Genomic DNA, 15,595 nt, shown 5'->3' on the forward strand with positions numbered 1-15,595 from the left:
ACATTGTATTCGCCTTCCTCACCACCAATTCAATCTGCAAATTAACCTTTAGGGAATCCTGCATGAGGACTCCCAAATCCCTTTTCACCTTGCATTTTTGAATTTACTCCCTGCTTAAAGAATAGTCTCTGCTTTTATTTCTTTCGGACACTGTATTCCATCTGTAACTTCTTTGTCTATTCTCCTAATCTGTTTCAGACCTCTACGGCATCTCGGCTTGCTAAACACTAACTGCCCCTCCCACCTATCTTTGTATCGTCCACATTCTTGGCCACAAAGCCATCAATTTCACCTTCCAATTTGTTGACATGCAATGTAAAGTGGTCACAACACAGACCTCTGTGGAACACGATGAGTCACTGGCAGCCAACAAGAAAATGCTCCCCTTATTCCCACTCTTTGCCTTATGCCAATCAGCCAATGATCTATCCATGCCAGTATCTTTCCTATAATACCAAGGGTTCTTACCTTGTTAAACAGTCTGGTAGCTTGTCAAAGGCCTTCTCAAATCTAGGTACACAACATCCACCATTTCTCCTTTGTCCATCTTCCTTGTTATTTCCTCAAAGAATTCCATCACATTTCTTAGGCAAGATTTTCCCTTAAAGAAACCCATGCTGAGTTTGGCCTATTTTGTCATGTGCTTCCAAGTAACCAAAAATCATATCCATAACAATCAAATCCAACATCTTCCCAACCACTGTCAAGCTAACTGGCCTATAATTTCCTTTCTTCTGCCTCACTCCCTTCTTTGAATTTGTTGGTGCGCTGGAACCATGCCAGAATCTAGATTCTTCAAAGATCATTACTAATCCCTCCATTATCTCATAAGGTACCTCTTTTTGGACCCTGGGGTGTAGTCCATCAGGTCCAGTGAGTTATCTATCTTCAGACCTTTCTGTTTTCCAAGCACCTAGTAATAGCAACCGCGCGCATTTCTGCGCCTTGACACACTCAAACTTCTGACATATACTTGTGTCTTCCACAGTGAAGATTGATGTAAAATACTTCTTCAGTTTGTCCACCATTTTGTTGCCCTGTTACTATCTCTCCAGCATAATTCTTCAGCAGTCCAATATCTACTGTCACCTCTTTTTTACTTTTTAATGTATCTGAAAAAAAATTGATATCGTTTTTGATATTACTGGCAAGCCTACCTTCATATTTCATTTTCCCTCTTGTGTTTTTTAGCTGCCTTCCGTTGTTTTGTTTGAAAATTCCAATCATCTAACTTCACAGTGATTTTTGCTCTATTATATGCCCTCTCTTTTGCTTTTATGTTGGCTTTGACTTCCCTTGTCAGCCATGACTGTATCATTCTGCTTTGAGAATACTTTCTCTTCTTGGGATATATCTATCCTGTGCCTTCTGAATTGCTCTCAGAAACTCTAACCATTTCTGCTCTGCTGTCATCCCTGCTAGTGTCCCCTTCCAATCAACTTTGGACAGCTCCTCTCCTATGCCTATGTTATTCCCTTCATTCAACTGTAATACTGAGTATCTGACTTTAGCTTCTCCACCTCAAATTCCAAGGTGAATTCTATCATATTACTGTTTCCTCAGGGTTCCTTTGCCTTAAACTCCCTAATCATATCCAGTTCATTATAAAACAACCAATGCAGAATTGCTGATCCCCTAGTGAGCTGAACTACATGGGGTGATCGATAAGTTCGTGGCCCAAGGTAGAAGGAGTCAATGTTACAAAACCTAGCACATTTATTTTTCAACATAGTCCCCTCCTACATGTACACACTTAGTCCAGCAGCCGTGGAGCATTCGGATCCCTTCTTTGTAGAAGTGGTCCACAGCAAGGGTGATAGATAAGTTTGTGGCCTAAGGTAGAAGGAGATGAGTTATACAGCTCTCGTTACAAGCACATGCAGTTCAACTCTTGGAGTGAAAATTCAGAAAGTTTGAAGTGAATAACTCATCCCCTTCTACCTTAGGCCACAAACTTATCAATCACCCCCACTGTGGACCACTTCTTGAGGTCCAAGACACCGACCTCTACAAAGAAGGGATCCGTATGCTCCATGACCGCTGGACTAAGTGCGTAAATGTAGGAAAAATAAATGTGCTAGATTTTCTAAAATTGACTCCTTCTACCTTAGGCCACAAAGTTATCAATCACCCCTCGTACGATCTGCTTCAAAACGCCATCTCAGAGGCATTCCACGAATTCTTCCTTGGGATCCGGCATCGACTCTATTTTCCCAGTCTATCTGGATATAGAGTTTACCATGAAGTCCTGTATTTGTCACCCTTTGCAATTGTGTCCATCTTTTCTACTGCAACCCATCCCACTGATACAATTGTGTCCTATTGTCTGCCTGCCATTCCTGACAGTCTCATAGTACACTACCTATGCTTACAAATCAACATTTTTGTCCTCACTCCAGTTCCCATCCCCCCAGCCAAATTAGTTTAAACCATCCCCAACAGCTCTAGCAAACCTACCCACAAGGATATTGGTTCCCCTCGGATTTAGGTGTAGCCCATCCCTTTTATTCGGCTCATCTTTAACCAAGAAGAAATCTCAAATATCCATAAATCTGAAACCCTGCCCCTTGCACCACTTCTTCAGCCATGCATTCATCCTATTCTTGCCCTCACTGCCCTTGAGGTCCTGTTTTTAAGCTTTCTACCCAGCTCTCTAAATACTCTCTTTAGGACCTCCTCTCTTTTCATTCCTTTGTCATTGGTACCAATAAGTACCAAAACATCTGGATATTCACCCTTCCCCTTTCAAAGGCTGTGGACGTGATTTGAGATGTCGCTGAGCCTGGCACCTGGGAGGCAACGTATCATCTGGGTCTCTCTATCACACCCACAGACTCTCCTATTTACTCCTCTAACTATGGATTCTCAAATCTCCGCTGCCCCCTTCCCCACTGAGCCGCAGCACCAGACTCGGTGCCAGAGACCTAGTCACTGCAGCACCCCCCAGTAGGTTGCTCCCCCAACAGTATTCAAAGCGATATACTTGCTATTGAGGGGAACAGCCACAGGGGTATTCTGTACCAGCTGCCTATTTCCCTTCTCACTCATGAGAGTCACCTATTCACCTTCTTCTTGCAACCTAGGGGTGGCTACTTTGTTGTTACTATCTATCATTTCCTCAGTTTCTCTTCTAAGTTGAAAGTCATCAAGTTGCAGCTCCAGGTCTTTAGCACATTTGCTGATGAGCTACAGCTTGGTGCATTCGGTACAGATGTGGTTATCTGGGAGGATGGAGGTCTTGCACAAAGAACAAAACACAGACCATGAAGCAATTCTTACTGCCCTAGCTATGTTGAAGAATGTGGAATAAAAAGTTTACCAGATACTAACGTCACCCAAGCCTGTTGAGCCAATACCAAAGCTTTCCCAATCTAACACTACCCCACTCCAACAATGACTGCTCCCCTTGCCCCTGCCTTATTTTTATCTGACCTTGCTGATGAATCTCAAACTTTGATTGGCTACGGTTCAAGCTCTGAGAAAATGACTATAAAGCACTGATTTTTAAGCTCCCTCCTCAACATAGGTGAAGACACAATTAATTTTTGTCTCTGAACTCCGGTTGGCCACTGTTCATAAACTGATTATTGATACTCTGTTCTATGGTAATAGAGACTGACATATTCTTCTCCTTATTATTTTTCTTTTAATATTCACCCAAGTTGATTCTGATCTGACTTTGATCTTCACCACTGCAGGGATCTTTCACAAAGTTCCACATGGGAGGCTGGTCCAGAAGGTTTAATTGCTTGGCATTCAGAATGAGGTAGTAAATTTAATTCAATATTGGTTAGCGGGAGAAGCAAGAGAGTGGTATGAGATGGTTGCCTCTGTGATTTGGAGCCTGTTTCTAGTGGTGTACTGCAGGGATTGGTACTGGGTTCATTATTGTTTGCCATCTACCGTATATTAATGATTTCGATGATAATGTGATAAATTGGATCAGCAAATTAGCTGATGACACCAAGACAGGGAGTATACTGGACATGGAGGAAGGCTATCAAAGCTTTTAGTGGGTTCTGAACAGCTGGAAAATGGTGAAAAAATGGCAGATGGAATATAATGCAGGAAAGTGTGAGGTGTTGCACTTTGGGAGGACAAACCAGGGTAGGTTTGACCTCCCAAAGTGAATGGTAGGACACTGAGGAATGTGGTAGAACAAAAGGATCTGGGAATACAGATCCATAAATCCTTGAAAGCGGCATTAAAGGTAGATAGGGTTGCAATGAGCGGCACATTGGCCTTCATAAATCTAAATGTTGAGTACAGGATTTGGAATGCTTTGTTGAAGTTGTGTAAGATATTAGTGAGGCTGAATTTGGAGTTTTGTGTGCAGTTCTGGAAACCTACCCCCTACAGGAAAAATATCAGTAGATTAAAAGAGAACAGGGAAAGTTTTCAAGTACGTTGCCTGAATTTGAGAATCTGAGTTACAGGGAAAGGTTGAATAGATTATGACTTCATTCCCTGGAACATAGGCAAATGAGGGGAGATTTGTTAGAGGTATACAGAATTATGATGATTACAGATAGGGTAATGCAAGCAGGCTGTTTCCACTGAGGTTGGGTGAGACTAGAACTATAGGTTAAGGGTGAAAGATGAAATTTTTTCGGGGAACCTGAGGAGGATCTTCTTCACTCAGTGGGTGGCGCGAATGTAGAATGAACTGCCAATGGAAGTGGTGGATGCAGGTTTGATTGAAATACTTAAGAGAAGTTTGTATAGGTACATGGGTGGGGGGGGGTTTGGAGGGCTATGGTTCAGTTACGGGTTGATGAGACTAGGCAGAATAACAGTTCATCAAGGACTAGATGGGTCAATGGGCCTATTTCTGTGCTGTAATCCTCTATACTTCTATGAATCTATGACCTCCTTTCCTTTCTGTCCTCCATCCCTCCAAAACGTTGAATATTCTGAAATAGTTTGCACCTTGTAAACATGCCCCTATAATGGTTATCAGACCAGACACATTTCTTTCTATTTTTGTAGTCAACAGATATATCTTATTATGTATACTCCCTTGTTAACTTGATATGTGTTTGTATACATGGCTCCTCCCCAATACACTCAGATTATCATTGTCTCCGTCTTTTGATTATCAACATTCCTGTCAACAGGACAATATGTGCCTTTCAACACCCATCATGTCTCTTTTTTAAGATTCTCTGCTTTAGTTTTGCTTCATTAACTAAGGTTATTCAATTCAAGTACCATTCTATTGAATGTCTATAGCTCCTCTGCTTTGACATCCTTCCAAAAATAATGCCAAGAACTAAATTCAGTACTGCAGCTGAAGTCAAACTAATGCTTTTTGAATGTCTTTTGTTGCTCTCTTGTCTTTGCAATCTATGGTTCGATCAGAAAAGCCTTTGGAGCCATTTGTTTTCACTTTTAAACTTCTCCATGTTCTTTTTCGACCACCTTCAATCACTTGTGTATGTACACCTTGCATGCTATATATTTCGCCGTTTAAAGTGACAATACTAATATTAAACTTTCTCTTCCCATTTATCCAATAAAAATGTATCACTTCACATTTCTCTACATTCAACTTACTTTTTTTTATGTATTTGTTCAGTCTGCTGATATACTTTTCACTCTGAAGTCTGTTCCTATCTTTCTTATTGTTCACTGCAATGCTAAGTTTTATACTTCATACTTTATTGTCGCCAAACAATTGATACTAGAATGTACAATCATCACAGTGATATTTGATTCTGCGCTTCCCGCTCCCTGGAGTACAAATCGATAGTAAATATTAAAAATTTAAATTATAAATCATAAATAAAAAGTGGAAAGTAAGGTAGTGCAAAAAAACCGAGAGGCAGGTCCAGATATTTGGAGGGTACGGCCCAGATCAGGGTCAGGATCCGTTCAGCAGTCTTATCACAGATGGAAAGAAACTGTTTCCAAATCTGGCCATACGAGTCTTTAAGCTCCTGAGACCTCTCCCGGAGGGAAGAAGGGCGGAAAGTGTGTTGGCTGGGTGGGTCATGTCCTTGATTATCCTGGCAGCACTGCTCCGACAGCGTGCGGTGTAAAGTGAGTCCAAGGACAGAAGATTGGTTTATGTGATGTGCTGTGCCGTGTTCACGATCTTCTGCAGCTTCTTCTGGTCTTGGACAGGACAACTTCCATACCAGGTTGTTATGCACCCTAGAAGAATGCTTTCTACGGTGCATCTATAAAAATTAGTGAGGGTTTTAGGGGACAGGCCAAATTTCTTTAGTTTTCTCAGGAAGTAAAGGCGCTGGTGGGCCTTCTTGGCAGTGGACTCTGCTTGGTTGGTCCAAGTTAGGTCATTCATGATATTGACCCTGAGGAACTTAAAGCTTTTGACCTGTTCCACTTGTGCACCACCGATGTGAATTGGGTCGTGCAGTCCACTACTCCTTCTGAAATCAACAACCAATTCCTTTGTCTTGCTGACATTGAGGGATAGGTTATTGTCTTTGCACCATGCCACCAGGTTCTTAATTTCCTCTGTGTACTCAAACTCATCATTACCTAAGATACGGCCTACAATTGTTGTGTCATCAGCAAACTTATATATTGAGTTCGATTGAAACTTGGCTACACAATCATGGGTGTACATTGAATACAGCAGGGGGCTGAGTACACAGCCTTGTGGGGCAAAGGTGCTCAGAGTGATTGTAGAGGAGAGCTTGTCCCCTATTTTTACAGCCTGGGTCCTGTCTCTGAGGAAGTTGAAGATCCAGCTGCAGATCTGAGTGCTAAGGCCCAGGTTCCGGAGCTTAGGAATCAGTTTATTTGGAATGATGGTATTAAAGGCAGAGCTGTAGTCAATGAAAAGGAGCCTTACGTATGCGTCTTTATTCTCCAGGTGTTCTAAGGAGGAATGTAGGGCCAGAGAGATGGCATCTGCCGTTGACCTGTTGCTCCAGTAGGCAAATTGCAAAGCGTTGAGGTTGACCAGTAGGCTGTGGTTGATGTGTGCCATAACCAATCTCTCGAAGCACTTCATAGCAATTGATGTCAGAGCCACAGGTCGATAGTCATTCAGGCATGTCACCTTGCTCTTCTTCGGCACCGTGATTATCGTTGCCTTCTTAAAATACGAGGGGATCTTAGACTGAAGCAAGGAGCAGTTGAAGATGTCAGCAAACACTCCAGCTAGCTTGCTTGCACAGGCCCGGAGAACCCGTCCTGGGATGCCATCTGAGCCCGTCGCCTTCCTTGGATTTATCTTCAGGAAGGCCCTTCTAATGTCCTTCAGGGATGTGGTTGGCCAAGTCCAACATGGGAGAGGTGGGCTCGGGCTTGTCCCAGAGGCTCCTCAATGGCATAAGGAAACATCAGTGCAGAAGAGACGACTCGTGGTGGAGGATTTGAGAAGACACGAGGAGGTAGAGCGACATGCCAGGGCTGTCTCAATGACCAAGCAAGGCCCCTGAACTAATTGGGAGAGCCTGGAAAAGAGGAAACTGTAGCTGGTTTGACAGCTGGGAGATGGAGGGATCTCAGTTAAGTTTTGTCATCAGAGCCACTTATGACCTCCTACCCACACCCCAGAACCTGTACCAGCGGTCCTGTTATCTACATCCTTTGAGGGTGTGTTCCATGTATCAATGTCATTTTCACCAATATATATTAAAAGATCAAAGAGCATAATCCTAAACTCAAGGAAAACCACAATTAGACTAAGACACAAAAATCCTGTCATTATCATTAACACATGTACTCACAGTATTCTGTTTAATATATTTCCTAAGACCAAATGAACAAAATCTGCAGCAGACAACATTCAATGGAGAGGAATATCTGAGAGATTCTAAATTAATTCATCTTTTTCCAATTGTTTGAGGTTATACATGTGTCAGTTTTGAACTTTGTTTTACTTTTACTGTTGAAACATTTAATAGTTTATTTCTTTACATAGTCTTTCGTTTTACAATATTTTTTGGTATTTGGGAACATACACTTTTTTAAGAAAAGTTGGCAATATCAGGAGATGTTAAGACTTGCTTGCAGGCCGGTGGTAGTGTGGCATCTGCAATGGACTTCCAGGCGACTTGTCCCAGGTTCGAATCCGGCCGGCTCCTTACATGATTTCCATCAGTGCTGGGTTGAGCGCCAAGCTAGCAACTCGGCCTCATAAAAAACAGACAAAATGTGAAAGAAATGGCATGATTGTTGCCCAATGTGCCACAAGGCACGGAAAGGAACAACAATTAAGACTTAGCTGGCTGTTGAATATTATGTTCACTTGGTGCTTTGTGAAATGAGCTTGTTCCATATCACCCCAAAACACAGAACTAAGATCATGAATGCATTGCTCATGCTTGAGGCTTGGTGATGCTGTCAATGCTTGCATTTTTTACAGTAGGGTAGGGAGGATTGTTGCTTGCTGCCACTTCCGCGCAGGAGGGGGGAAGCTGGGGGAAACTTGGGGTTCTTGCATTTATCTGTCGTTCATTCTAAGGGGCACGTCTCTGTTTTCGTGGATGTTTACGAAGAAAAGGCTTTTCAGGATGTATATTGTATATATTTCTCTGACACTAAATTGGACCTTCAAACCTTTGAATGGTCCACTCTTGATAGTGACCTAACTGGTAAGAATAAGGGCTATTTCTCCAGGAAGTTCCCACTATGTAACCAAACACTAGGTACTTGTCATTATAATGCATCAGGGGATGTGTTGGCCATATGGCAATGAATGGATATTCTGGTCTAAAATGGTTGTTCTGCTTAAGTCTCCAAGTAAATCCTAAATGATTAGGGGTGATCAGACAAATAAATCAGCAGATAATCTTTACTGCAAATAGGTTTGATCCCTGATATAATCCTAATGATTTGATCCAGATATGAAATTAATTTGGCCAGGATCAAGTAAATACCTAAATATTTCACAATTCTGACATAACTCTTCTAGCTTATTTGTGACATGATACATCTTTACACCTTGTGGAATTCCACAGCGCTCTCAAATTGGCTGTTCTGAGTTTCCATTGATGGTGCTGGTTTGAGGAGCTGAATTATACTTTCAATCTTCTCCATTTGATTAAATAAGTTATTAGATTAAACAAACCATTTTTTAAAAAAATTGAGTTGATTTCAGTTATTAACCATTCTTCTGGAAATTAATTTTGTTTCTTAGATTATTGGAGCTAGCTTAAGAGGTTAAGACAAAAGATATGTCAATGAATTAGACACTTTATTGTTGCTGATATAAGATGGATCAGAAAAAGGAGACTCCATTGGGTTACATTTTCTTTTTAAAAAGTCTTTATGAATACTTAATTAAATCAAACATTTTAAAATGGATATAGTGACAAATGGATTTTCCATTCCAGATTCAATGACCACAAAACATAGAATTGGGTCTTTTTCTGATCATCTTTAAATAAATCTATATTAAGCTAATCGCAAGTCATTATGCAAAGAAAATGTTCATGCTGCAGTAAACTTGAGCTGTGAAATTATTACACATACACCTTATAACTGAAATTTTAGTTGTGTAGGCAATCTTTAAATCTGGGGAATAAATAACTGGGAATTGATTGGGGATAAAATTGAAGTATATATGTTGGAATATCATTTGAAATGTTAGAATGTTTTGTAGGTGTGATCAGTACTAAAGGATAAAGTTCTTGGTGCCATTAATACATAGGGACCAACTTACACCAAAGATAATCTTTGACTCCAATGAATGCAAAAATAAAATTTTGCAAGAAATGTTCTGAACCTTTCAGAAAACCGTTCCCAGATTAAATGGACAGATGTTCCTGTATAGGTATAGCAGCAGTGTGTAACCGATGAAACTCCAGTCAGCAGCAGCCAGGGACTTTGCAAAATTGCAAGCATGAACCACAGAACTTTTTCACAAACTATTGAAGAGGGTTATCAGTTGGAAGCCCCTTACCTACTCTGTCTGAGCAGTTGGTTGTCCTTCGATCTTGAATGTATAAGTAAACTGAAAATTTTAATAAACTTATATAAAAGTTTTCTCAACTTTATGGAAAGTGTAATATTAAAAGTTTATCTGAAATAACAGCTTTAATTCTGTAACTTTAGTACGAGCAAATTTAATACACATAAAATTAGTGAGCTGCCATTGAATGTTAAACTTATATTGATTATATTATGATGTATTATAATACATATAATAATCCAATTCTAATTGTGAGCACAGCCTTATATTTTATCTAGACGTGTTGTTATAGATTTGAAATAATTTGGTATTCTTTTTATGGTGATTGCAACGTTTGAGATGTACTTATCTGTACAGAAAAAGCAAAATAAATCAAAATATTTATTTGTATCTTGTTGAGTTCTGTATCTGAGCTAAGTGAAATTAAAGCCCCTTAACAAATGCTGCAACATCTTAGAGCTTTTCTCAATGACAGCAAAGAATGTTTGCCCTCTGTCTGAGTAGCAATTTATGCATCACATAAAAGCCTCTGAACATGTGTACATTGTGATCCTATAGTGATGTTCTGAAGTGATATCGGTTAAAATTAATGAAATCAATTTGTTAAAAAGCTATTGTGATTTGTGGCCTAATGGCACCTCTTCTGTTGATTAAGAATTATATATTTGCCATTATTTGTTTAACAGGGAGCCTTTAAAAAGCAAAACCGTATTGTGCTGCAGAAAGCTAATTAGAGGGAAGGAAAATCTGAGTATTTCAAAGAGCCTTTGGAAGTTCAATTGGTAAGTAATCCACTGAGCACTCAAGAGTGCCTAATGTAGTCATATTAATTTATGTCTTTCTTTTAAGTCCAAAATGCATTACGTTCTGCGCTGCAAGGTCTCAGTTGTTGCTCAGAAAACTCATCATGTTGATTGCAGATGATGGTAAATTTGACTTCAGCACAAAATAATTGTTATCCTGACTATGCTGGAATGAGAGTGTTAGTTAAGCTCTCTGCAGATGAAGAATGTTGGAGATATTTTGGCTCTTTTGAAATCATAACTGCCTTTCTTTTGTCTGCAGTTTATATCAGCCTAAGTACCATTTCCTTTTGTCCTGACTTGATTTGGAATATGTAAATCAATCTCTGTTAGTTTTATCTATTGATTAAGTATCTAGAGAAGTTCATAATTCATAAGCAATTGTTCCAGCCGTGGTTCAGGCTTTAAAAAGGTAGAATTCTTTGGATGCCGGAAAAGCACAACAGAAATTGGTCTAGGTATTCAGCAGGGCAAACAGCATCACTGTGGAGCAGGTGTTTCCAATGTTTCTCTGCTATGAAGTCCTACTATTAACCGAGAGGTCCGTGGGACCCAGGTTGGGAACCATTGCTGTAGAGAGAGAAGAAAGATGTTCAGAGCATGGGAAAATGTGAGGAGAATCAGAATCAGGTTTGCTATCCCTGGCATATGTATGTTGTGAAATAAGCTGTTTTGTGGCAGCAGTACATTGAAATACATAATTTAAAAAACTATAAACTTGGCACGTGGCCAAGTGGTTAAGGCATTTGACTAGCGATCTGAAGGTCGTGAGTTTGAACCCCAGCCGAGGCAGTGTGTTGAATAAAGCACTTAACCACACAGTACTCTGCGATGACACTGGTGCCAAGCTGTATCGGCCCATGCCCTTCCCTTGGACAACATCGGTGTTGTGGAGAGGGGAGACTTGCAGCATGAGCAACTGCCGGTCCTCCATACAACCTTGCCCAGGCCTGCGCCCTGGAGAGCGAAGACTTTCCAGGTGCAGATCCATGGTCTCGCAAGACTAACGGATGCCTTTATTGAAATTATGGTAAGAAATATAAACTGTAAATAAATAAATTAAATAAGCAGTGCAAAAAGAAAGCAAATGAAAAGAAAGAAGTTAGTGAGGTAGTGTACATGGATTCATTGTGCATTCAGAAATCTGATGGCAGTGGGGAAGAAGCTGTTCCTAAAACCTTGACTGTGTGTCTTCAGGCCCCTGTACATCCCCCTTGATGATACAATGAGATGAACGCATGTCCTGGGTGAAGGAAGCAGACATCCCACCTCTCCCAGATGTTCCGGGAGTCTCCCACATATTGATAGCAGCTCCCTGACGCCCGGAAATTATATACAATATCCCGGAAATCGATTTTTTTGAGAGGGAGAGGGAGAGCGAGAGCGAGAGTGAGCCTCCAGATTGGTCTCTTTTTGTGCTGAGTAGACCTATCAGTTTTCTCTGTGGGCGGGCTTTACAGTCAACCTCAAAAATAATGACAGTGTTGCTCGCTGCACTGTTTGCAACAGTGACTTTTCTATTGCCTATGGTGGGTTAAAATGTAAAAGACATGATGGGGTGAGACTAACAGGTGTCATTTGTTCATTAGCATAGCTAATGTTGTTTAAAATAGCTGGCTAGCTGCTAAGGAGCTACTCTATTGATGTCCTACGTGAATAGGCCAAACTCCCTGTAGACTTGCTTAAAGTTGTAATTGAATAAACATGATAATATAAGTACATATTTTAATGTCACATTTTCTGCATCTACCCAACTTGGTTTACAGATTAGACAAAATCATGAAACAAAGTATTACATACACCTTTGGAGGTCGACCGGGGGGGGGGAGGGGCGGGTATATGGGGTTGCGGGGGGCGGGGGTGCTACCTCCCTGAAATGGTGGTACTACCTCCCTGAAATGAGTTTTTGCAGGGTGGGATATCTGACGAAGACACACTAGCCCCTGGGAGGTACTTATTGATCTGATAATTATAAAGCACAGAGATGAATATCTCACAAAACATCAGGAAAACCAAAACAATACAGTTGTAACTGGGTATGTTAATGCTCATGGATTGGAAAAGGAGTATAGCATAATTGGTAAAATAGATTTCAATAGGTTTCAATGGGTACATTTAATGTTAGAGAAATGTATACAATATAATCCTGAAATTCTTTTCCTACGCAAGCATCCACAAAAACAGAGGAGTACCCCAAAGAATGAATGACAGTTAAATGTTAGAACCCCAAAGCCCCCCCAACTACCCCCCCATGCACAAGCAGCAGCAAGGCAATGGCCTCATTCCTCTCCCACCAGCAAAAAAGCATAAAACCAGCGCCCTTCACCGAGCACTCAAGCGTGCAGCAGGCATCAATAAAGACACAGACTTGCCTTACCCCAATGACTACTCATTCACCTAGTAATTCGACATACCACAGGCTCTCTCTCTCTCTGATAAGGGAAAAAGAGATGTCCCCATTTCACAGTGAGAGGGGAGACATAACAAACAACTCACTGATTTACGATGTTAAAAGTCTGTTGCATTGCTTTGTCCAAGCTCTGCGCCCAGAAAGTCGGCCCTGGAAAGGCTCAGATCTTTGGACACCCAATCCCCGCCAGCTAACCCGCTGCTTCAGATGTTCCGTGTTCTGCTGTGACGCCTCAGTCAGAGGCACCGGCCTAGAATCTGTACGTCCGCAGAGACACGAAAATCCAGCACCCTGAATGCATGATAGTCTTCCAGGCTGTGTCCTTGGGATATCAAAAAGTGGCTGGTTGTGAGGCCCTGAGAGCAGGCCCCATTCCCACAAAGAACCAAAGTCAGAGTGTAATGCCAGGTCCGGGCCTTCAAAAGAACCTTGAAAAGGGAAAAGCAGATATCAAATATAGAAATAAAGCTGTTTCCAAAGATGCAAGAAAAGTAGTTGCCGTTTAGCACCATCTTGACTTTGCTCCGCCCCTCCGAGTCTCTAACTATTCCAAAAGTTGGTATAGTTACAGAACAAAATGCTATAGGGTTAATTTTTTGAGAGAAATTGCAGTTGGGATGGTCATTTTCCAGGGACTTTTTGATACAGGAAATTGGCTTGGATTTGTAAACTGAAAATGCCTTTTTAATTTCTAGAATGAAAGAATGGAAGAAACCACAAAATTAAGGGCCTGTTGTTTTAGCGTCAGTCGTTGGGAAGTTCATGGACTTCAGTAGTAAATGATTGTCTGTCTGACTAGAGGCCAGTGACTACTGGTGTGCTGCAGGGAGCAGTGCTGGGTCCATTGTTGTTTGTCGTCTATTTTTAATGACTTAGACAATAATGTGATAAACTGGGTCAACATATTTGGAGATGACACCAAGATTGGTGATGTAGTGGGCAGTGAAGGTTATCAAAGCTTACAGCAGGGTCTGAACCAGCTATGAAAATGGGCTGAAAAATGGCAGACAGAATTTAATGCAGACATGTGTGAGGTGTTGCACTTTACGAGGAAAAACATGGTCAAACTTACACAGTGAATGGTAGAGCACTGAGGTGTGTGGTAGAACAAAGGGATCTGGGAATACAGATCTATGACTGCGTGAAAGTGATATCACAGGTACTACAGATAGAATGATTAGAACATCTTATGCCACATTGGCCTTTATAAATCAGATCATTGAGTACAGGGGTAGGATTGTTGTCAATAAGTTGTATGAGACATTTGTGAGGCTGAATTTGGAGTGTAGTGTGTAGTTCTGGTCACCTACCTCCAGGAAAGATTGAAAGACAGCAGAGAAAATTTACAAAGGTGTTGCTGGGGCATTAGTCCTGATCTATAGGAAAGATTGCATAGGTTTGCACTTTATTCACTGTAACGCAGGAGAATGAAGAGAGATGTTACAGAGATATGCAAAATTATGAAGGGTATAAATAGGGTAAATGCGTGCAGGCCTTTTCCCTCCATTTGGGTGAGTCTAGAACCAGATGTCATAGGTTTAATATGTAAGGTCAAATATTTAAAGGGAATCTGAGGGAGAGCTTCTTCACTGAGAGATTATGCAAGTGTGGAACGAGCTGCCAATGGAAGTGATGGATGCAGGTTTGAATGAAACATTTAAGAGAAGTTTGGATAGGTGCATGGATGAAAGAGATATGGGGGGCTATAGTCTGGGTGTGGGTAGATGGGATTAGGCAGAAAGTCAGGTCGGAAAGACTAGATGGGTAAAAGGCCTGTGCTGTAGTGCACTGTGTATCTACAAATCTACAGGACATCTATTAGTCACTGATTTATAGATACAAGGAACAGAATAGGGAATTAAAAGATTGTAGTATGATTGTTCGGAACTTGAAAGTTGTGCTTCATATTGTACTCCATTGAAGCTCAGGTTTTTATCTTGCTTGGATGGTAGAATAAGGATTTGAAATCCACATCCGCTAGACTGGCCCACTGTGCAGATAGAAGTAGAAGTTCCAATAGTTTCTTTGTTTCAGACACAATTGATCATGGCAAAGTGAAAAGTTCCAAGAATGGTAAAATTAGACTACTTACATTGCCAAAAGATTGCAGATGTAAGAGGTGCATAAATTATTAAAAGCTTGAGCGATACTACAAAGACTTCAAAAAGACCAACTTCCATTGATTGTTTTTAGAAGATCACAAAAGATTTGGAATGCAAAATTGCTGAAGTTTATCTGCAGTTGTAAAGTAACCTACTTATACTGGTGCTAGAAAGTTTGTGAACCCTGTAGATTTATCTCTATTTCTGCATAAATATGACCTACATTATGATCAGATCTTCATGTAAGTCCAAAGAACTAGATAAAGAGAACCCAATTAAATAAATAACCCAAAAACATTATACTTGTTCATTGATTTATTGAGAAAAATGATTCAGTATTACGTGTATTTGTTGGAAAAATATGTAAACCTTTGCTTTACTTTCAGTA

At 40.7% G+C, this 15,595-nt stretch overlaps 1 protein-coding gene across 3 annotated transcripts in view; it reads left to right on the forward strand.

Annotated features, from left to right (window-relative positions):
• Positions 1 to 15,595, forward strand: part of LOC134356779 (contactin-4-like) — a 2,290,679-nt gene that overhangs the window by 346,154 nt on the left and 1,928,930 nt on the right. For all 3 annotated transcript variants that reach the window (XM_063067893.1, XM_063067892.1, XM_063067894.1), the window contains exon 2: positions 10,579 to 10,674. The gene's annotated coding sequence lies outside the window, so the exon portion shown is untranslated. The remainder of the gene's footprint in view (positions 1 to 10,578; positions 10,675 to 15,595) is intronic.

Source organism: Mobula hypostoma, chromosome 15 (assembly GCF_963921235.1).
Source record: "Mobula hypostoma chromosome 15, sMobHyp1.1, whole genome shotgun sequence".
Classification (NCBI taxonomy): domain Eukaryota; kingdom Metazoa; phylum Chordata; class Chondrichthyes; order Myliobatiformes; family Myliobatidae; genus Mobula; species Mobula hypostoma.